Below are 8,347 nucleotides of genomic sequence, written 5' to 3'. Positions count from 1 at the left end.
AAAAGAAAAAAAAATGAATTGACTGGTTTTCATCCAAAGGAATCATGCTGAGTGTTGATGGTGTGTCACTTGCTTTGGCGACACTAGGTATAAAAGAAATGCAGGCATTTATTCTTTTTCTCCATGAGAAGGTGAGATACCTAGTGTGGTGGCCACAATTATGACTTCAAAGTCTCTGATATTTCCAACTCCCCTCCTTCCCCAGCAGACAGGAGAAGAGCATGAGGTGGGAGAACCAGAGCTGTGTGTCCAAGTTTCTCCTCCTGGGGCTCCCCATCTGGCCAGAGCAGCAGGGCACCTTCTTTGCCCTCTTCCTGGGCATGTACCTAACAACAGTTGTGGGGAATTTTCTCATCATCCTGCTCATCAGGCTGGACCCTCGCCTCCACACCCCCATGTACTTCTTCCTCAGCCACTTAGCCCTCACGGATGTCTCCTTTTCATCTGTCACTGTCCCCAAAATGCTCATGAACATGCAGACTCAGGATCAATATATTCCCTATGCAAGGTGTGTTACACAGATATATTTTTTCATATTTTTTGCTGGTCTTGATATCTTTATTCTTGCAGTGATGGCCTATGACAGATATGTGGCCATTTGTCACCCTCTACACTATGCCATCATCATGAGGGAGGAGTTGTGTCTATGTCTGTTGTCTGTATCCTGGCTCTTATCCTGTGCCTATGCTCTGACCCACACTGTCCTTCTGAAAGCTGTCTTTCTGTGATGACAACATCATCCCCCACTTCTTCTGTGACCTTTCTGCCCTGCTAAAGCTGTCCTGCTCAGACACCTCTCTCAATGAGATGGTCATATTCACTACAGGGGCTGCAGTTGTCATTTTTCCATTGAGTGGCATCCTGGTCTCTTATGGCCGCATTGGGGTCTCCATCCTGAGGGTCCCCTCTACTAAAGGCATCTGCAAAGCCTTGTCCACCTGTGGCTCCCACCTCTCTGTGGTGTCTCTATTCTATGGGACAATGATGGCAGTGTACTTTTCCTCCTCATCAGGCCAGTCCCGTGACAAGGACATCATTGCTTCCGTGATGTACACAGTGGTCACCCCCATGCTGAACCCTTTCATCTACAGCCTGAGAAACACAGATATGACATTGGCTCTGGGGAGTCTTTTCAGAAAAATATTTTTTTTTTGCCAAGTAAGAATCACCTAACAATGTTCATATTTCACTCACTGACCTTGTCTGAAAATCCTTAAAAAGTTGTGTGTTGGTCACTTATGTCTCTAACACTTTCCTAGCTATCCTTTAAATGGTCATTGCTATTGGATTAGTCTCTTTCCCTTCAGTCCTATCTCTTGTCCACTTATTCCTCCACAACCCTAAATATGACATTACCCACAACATACATTGAATTTGTGGTATTCAAAGCATCAAACTCCTTTGTGTTATATATATATATATATATATATATGTATTTAAATTTTTCTTTTGCAGGGTGTTATCACATTTGGCTTTTTTACAGATTTTAAAAGTATATATATATATATATATATATATATATATATATATATATTTGTTCTCTTTATGGTCATCTATTGGGCATTAGTTTTTCAATTTTTAATTTAATTATTAATTTGAAGTATAGTTGACTTATGATACTGTTATAGTTGCAGGTGTAGAGCAATGTGATTCACTTTTAATATATAATTATATTTTTTCAGGGTGTTTTACCTTATATATTATTACAAAATAATGAGTATATTTCCAAGTTATTTACAATTGGTATGTGTTAGTTATGTATTTTATTTATAGCAGTGTGTATATTTTAATGCTAAATCCTAACTTTCACCTCCACCTTTCCCTTTTTGGTAACCATAAGTTTGTTTTCTATGTCTGTGGGTCTATTTCTATTTTGTTTTTATGTTCATTTGTATCATTCATTTTAGATACCACATATAAGTGATATAACATGATATAAATATTTTTCTGTCAGGTTTACTTCATTTAGTAAGATAATATTTAGCTCCATCCGTGTTGCTACACATGGCATATTTCTTTCTTTACATGGCTGAGTACCATTCTGTTAAATATATGTACTACATCTTCTTTATCATTCATACATTAATGGACATTTTGATTGCCCCATGTCTTGGCTTTGTACCTTCCAATGCTACAAACTTTCACTTAAGATTCTAATGTATACTTTTAGTAAAGTCCTAAATGCTTATCTTTTCAATGCAGTATCTACTTAATAAAGTACTTGTGATGGTTTGCTGTGTTGTGATTCTACCTGTTGCACTTAATTTTCTGTCTTTGCACATTTAAATAATATATGCTTTTGTTTTCTTATGGTTAAAATGTGTGAAAGACTATTTATTTGGGTAGTTCCCATCATGGCTCAGTGGTTAAGGAGTTCTATTTGTGGTTCAATGGTTAACAAATCCAACTAGTTTCCATGAAGATGAGGATTCAATCCCTGGCCCTGCTCAGTAGGTTAAGGATCAGGCATTGCTGTGAGTTGTGTTGTGGGTCGCAGATGAGGCTTGGATCCCACGTTGCTGTGGCTGTGGTATAGGCTGGCCGCTCTAGCTCTGATTCATCCTCTAGCCTGGGAAGCTCCATATGCCACTGGTGCAGCCCTAAAAAGACAAAAACACATACACACCAAAAAGAATATTTATTTGGGCCACTGTGAAGATTTAATTTGAGAGTGTGTGTAAAACCCTTGGAACACTCCCTGGAACTATTGACATTGGTTTAGAAGCCTGGATTGGATTTGAAGTGACTCAAAAGAGGTAGGGTGCAGCACACTATACTGAAAGCCCATGACATAGTTTCAACAACTCTCTTCAAATGTAAGGAGTTCTGTATCCATTTTAAGAGGAAAGGAATGATAGGTACCTCTCAACTGGGACCCTTTTCCCATTTTAATCTTAGCAAATTACAGAAGTTTGAACCTGGCCTGATGTAAAGATGTATCAAACACAGAAACTTCTCAATTCCGTTGACTCCTATGTACTCAATAGGGGACAAAGCAGTTGTTCAATAGTTATTTATTGAATGAAGAATGAATGTCCATTGGTTTATTTGGGAAAATACTTTTTTAATATGAGTGTTTAATGTGTTATTGGGATAAGAATTGGAAACACTGATACATTCACTAATAATTAAATGAAATAAAGGGAGAATAGCAAAAATTAAGACTTCATAGGACAGAGGAACTGCCTATAGGCATGTTCATTGACATTTCTCACTTTCCCCAATTCCCAGCTAATTAAGAACAGTATGAGGAGGGAGAACCAGAGCCTTATGTCCAAGTTACTCCTCCTGGGGCTCCCCATCTGGCCAGAGCAGCAGGGCACCTTTGCCCTCTCCCTGGGCATGTACCTGACCATGGTCTTGGGGAACCTGCTCATCATCCTGCTCATCAGGCTGGACCCTCGCCTCCACACCCCCATGTACTTCTTCCTCAGTCACTTGGCCCTCATGGATGTCTCCCTTTCAACTGTCACTGTCCCTAAGATGCTGATCAACAAACAGACTAAGTAACAACCTGTCCCCAAAGAGGGGTACATTTCCCAGGTGTATTTTGTTCATATTTTCATTGTCTGGACAATTTCCTTCTCACAGTGATGGCTTATGAGAGGTATGTGGCCATTTGTTAGCCTCTCCACTATAGCACCATCATGAGGCAGGAACTGTGTGTCTCCTTAGTAGCTGGGTCCTGGTTCCTCTGTTGTATCCACACCTTGTTGCACACCCTCCTCTTGGTCAAATTCTTTCTGTGTGGACAGTACCATCCCCAACTTCTTCTGTGACCTCACTCCCCTCCTGAAGTTGAGCTGTTCAGACACCTCCCTCAATGAGTTGGTCATCTTTACTGTGGAAGGAACCCTTTTCATCCTGCCATTGAGAGTATCTTGGGCTTGTCTATTCTTACAGGGACTGCATTTCTGAGGATCTCTTCCACCAAGATACTCTTTAAAGTTTTTTCCACCTGTGTCACCCACCTCTTTGTGGTGTATTTATACTACAGCACACTTGCTAGTGTTTACTTTTTATCCTCATCATGGGACTTCTGATGACAAAAACACAATCGCTTCCATCATGTATGCAGTAGTCACTCCAATGCTGAACCCCTTCATCTACAGCCTCAGGTACAGAGATATAAAACAGGCCTTAGAGATATTTGTCAGTAGGGCTAACTTCTTAAAGTGACAATCACTAAATCCTCTTATTGCTATCAAGAGCACAGTGAGATATATCTCCTAAAATTAGCATATGGCTGACAACTCTGTAACTTCAAATGAATAAGCATTCAACCATCTGATACAGGGTTACTATGTCAGTAAGGTCCAGTTTTTTCTTGCATTGTTAATATTCCTTTTCTTTAATTTTTTCTGCTTTTTCATCATCTTATATGTGAAAAATCCTATGCAAAATTTATCACATAATTATGATTGTGGTTTTGTCTTTTTCTACTTTTAGATATGTCAGTTTTTGCTTCTATATTTTTTATATTATGTTGTTGAGAACACACTGATTTGGCATCATGTCCTGCTCATTGTGGATTGATTTTTCTCTGTAACATGTGCCAAAATTGGCTTGCATTGGCTTCAAACTGATTGTGAACATTTCTTTTCAACTCCACAATCAATGATACCATGCTGGTGCATTAAAACCAGCCATGATGAGCATAATTACACTATGGAAATTGGCTAATGCTACAAAGTAAAGCTCTCCTATGATGGGAGCCTTTTCTTATTCATTGAACAGCACACCATTGAATTTATAGTTGAAGGTAGATTTCTCCTTAGCCATGGCTCCTACCCTCACAGCTCATTTACTTCCTCCTGATATTAGTTTAGATATACTAGCTTTCTTTTAGTTAGTGTTTACATGTATTTCTTTTCCAAAACTTGAAATTTTTTTATATGTCCTTATGTCTGGAAAGTGTTAGTTCTTAGCAGTGTAAAGTTGTATTTTGGTCTTTTTATGTAGGTTGACCATCATTGTGTAAATGGAGAATTTAATTTATTAACATCCAATATAATCAGAATGTTTATGAATTAATATTTTCAATATTTCTATATGGTTTCTACTTAAGACAGCTAATTTCATATTTATTCTCACTTTGCTTTATCCCTTTAAACTAAATATATATTTTATTATTCCTTATCCCCTCCATTAACTTATTAATCATATATTATTATTATTTTCTTATTTTTTTCTTTGATTTATGTAGAGTCGATGTCTTGCTTTTCCATAAAATTTTTTTGAGCTAAAGTTATTTGTTATTTATTTATTTATTTATTTATTTATTTATTTTTTTATTTTCCCACTGTACAGCAAGGGGATCAAGTTATCCTTACATGTATACATTACAATTACATTTTCCCCCCAGCCTTTCTTCTGTTGCAACATGAGTATCTAGACAAAGTTCTCAATGCTACTCAGCAGGATCTCCTTGTAAATCTATTCTAAGTTGTGTCTCATAAGCCCAAGCTCCCGATCCCTCCCACTCCCTCCCCCTCCCATCAGGCAGCCACAAGTCTCTTCTCCAAGTCCATGATTTTCTTTTCTGAGGAGATGTTCATTTGTGCTGGATATTAGATTCCAGTTATAAGTAATATCACATGGTATTTTTCTTTGTCTTTCTGGCTCATTTCACTCAGGATGAGATTCTCTAGCTCCATCCATGTTGCTGCAAATGGTATTATGTCATTCTTTTTTATGGCTGAGTAGTATTCCATTGGGTATATATACCACCTCTTCCTAATCCAATCCTCTGTCGATGGACATTTGGGTTGTTTCCATGTCCTGGCTATTGTGAATAGTGCTGCAATGAACATGCAGGTGCATGTGTCTTTTTCAAGGAAAGTTTTTTATGGATATATGCCCAAGAGTGGGATTGCGGGGTCATATGGAAGTTCTATGTATAGATTTCTAAGGTATCTCCAGACTGTTCTCCATAGTGGCTGTACCAGCTTCCATTCCCACCAACAGTGCAGGAGGGTTCCCTTTTCTCCACACACCTTCCAGCATTTGTTATTTGTGGACTTATGAATGATGGCCATTCTGACTGGTGTGAGGTGGTATCTCCTGGTAGTTTTGATTTGAATTTCTCTCATAATCAGCGATGTTGAGCATTTTCTCATGTTTGTGTTGGCCATCTGTATATCTTCCTTGGAGAAATGTCTATTCAGGTCTTTTGCCCATTTTTCCATTGATTGATTGGCTTTTTTGCTGTTGGGTTGTATAAGTTGTATATATATTCTAGAGATTGAGCCCTTGTCGGTTGCATCATTTGAAACTATTTTCTCCCATTCTGTAAGTTGTCTTTTTGTTTTCATTTTGGTTTCCTTTGCTGTGCAAAAGCTTTTCAGTTTGATGAGGTCCCATGGGTTTATTTTTTCTCTAATTTCTCTTGCTTTGGGAGACTGACCTGAGAAAATATTCATGAGGCTGATGTCAGAGAGTGTTTTGCCTGTTTTCTTCTAGGACTTTGATGGTGTCTTGTCTTATACTTAAGTCTTTCAGCCATTTTGAGTTTATGTTTGTGCATGGTGTGAGGGTGTGTTCTAGTTTCATTGCTTTGCATGCAGCTGTCCAGGTTTCCCAGCAGTGCTTGCTGAATAGACTTTCTTTTTCTCATTTTATGTTCTTACCACCCTTGTCAAAGATTAATTGACCCTAGGTGTCAGGGTTTATTTCTGGGTTCTCTCTTCTGTTCCATTGGTCTGTCTGTCTGTTTTGATCCCAGTACCACACTGTTTTGATGACTGTGGCTCTGTAGTATTGCGTGAAATCTGGGAGAGTTATGCCTCCTGCTTGGTTTTTGTTTCTCAGGATTGCTTTGGCGATTCTGGGTCCTTTGTGGTTCCATACAAATGTTTGGATTGTTGGTTCTAGTTCTGTGAAAAATGTCCTGGGTAATTTGATCGGGATTGTGTGGAATCTGTAGACTGTTTTGGGTAGTATGGCCATTTTTACAAGGTTGATTTTCCCAATCCAGGAACATGGAATATCTTTCCATTTCTTTACATCTTCTTTGATTTCTTTGATTAGCATTTTATAGTTCTCGGCATATAGGTCCTTTACCTCCTTGGTCAGGTGTATTCCGAGGTATTTGATTTTGTGAGGTGCAATTTGAAAAGGTATCATATTTTTGTATTCCTTTTCTAATATTTCATTGCTGGTATACAGAAATGCAACTGACTTCTGAATGTTAATCTTATAGCCTGCTATTTTGCTGAATTTGTTGATCAGTTCAAGTAGTTTTGGGGTTGAGTCCTTAGGGTTTTCTCTGTATAGTATCATGTCATCTGCATACAGTGACAGTTTTATCTCTTCTCTTCCTATATGGATGCCTTTTATTCTTTTTGTTTGTCTAATTGCTGTGACAAGTGGCTAGGACTTCCAAAACGATGTTGAAGAGCAGTGGTGAGAGTGGGCATCCCTGTCTTGTTCCAGATTTGAGTGAGAAGGCTTTCAGTTTTTCCCCATTGAGGATTATATTTGCTGTGGGTTTATCCTAAATGGCTTTGATTATGTTCAGGAATGTTCCCTCTATAGCCACTTTGGCGAGGGTCTTGATCATGAATGGATGTTGGACTTTGTCCAATGCTTTTTCTGTGTCTATTGAGATGATCGTATGGTTTTGACTTTTCTTTTGTTAATGTGGTGTATGATGCTGATTGATTTGCGTATGTTGAACCATCCTTGTGAACCTGGGATGTACCCTACCTGGTCATGGTGTATGATCTTTTTGCTATGTTGTTGGATTCGGTTGGCTAAGATTTTGTTGAGAATTTTTGCATCAATATTCATCAAAGGTATTGGGCGATAGTTTTCTTTTTTTGGTGGTATCTCTGCCTGGTTTTGGAATGAGGGTGATGGTGGCCTCATAGAATGTCTTTGGGTTTGTTCCTTCTTCTTCAACCTTTTGAAAGAGTTTAAGGAGGATGGGCACCAATTCCTCTTTATATGTTTGATAGAATTCACCTGGGAAGCCATCTGGTCCTGGACTTTTATTTGTAGGGAGTGTTTTCAATGACTTCTTCAATTTTATTTCTAGTGATCGGTCTGTTCAGCTGGTCTGTTTCTTCTTGATTCAGTTTTGGCAGGCTGTAAGATTCTAGAAAATTGTCCATTTCTTCCAGATTGTCAAACTTGTTGGCATATAGTTGTTCATAGTATTCTCTTATGGTTTTTTGTATTTCTGCAGTATCCATTGTGATTTCCCCTTTTTCATTTCTTATTCTGTTTATTTGGGTTCTTTCTCTCCTCTTCTCAGTGAGTCTGGCCAGGGGTTTGTCAATTTTGTGTAGTGTTTCAAAGAACCAGTTCTTTGTTTTATTAATATTCCCTATTGTTTTTTGAGTCT

General features: G+C 38.4%; 1 pseudogene; it reads left to right on the top strand.

The window, feature by feature from the left end:
* Positions 1-221: 221 nt before the first annotated feature.
* On the top strand, positions 222-1,173 carry LOC125120949 (olfactory receptor 1J4-like; annotated as a pseudogene).
* Positions 1,174-8,347: the final 7,174 nt, after the last annotated feature.

This window comes from Phacochoerus africanus, chromosome 2 (genome assembly GCF_016906955.1).
Source record: "Phacochoerus africanus isolate WHEZ1 chromosome 2, ROS_Pafr_v1, whole genome shotgun sequence".
NCBI lineage: Eukaryota > Metazoa > Chordata > Mammalia > Artiodactyla > Suidae > Phacochoerus > Phacochoerus africanus.
The sequence above is the reverse complement of the archived record's forward strand: the minus strand, read 5'-3'. Positions and strand labels throughout refer to the sequence as shown.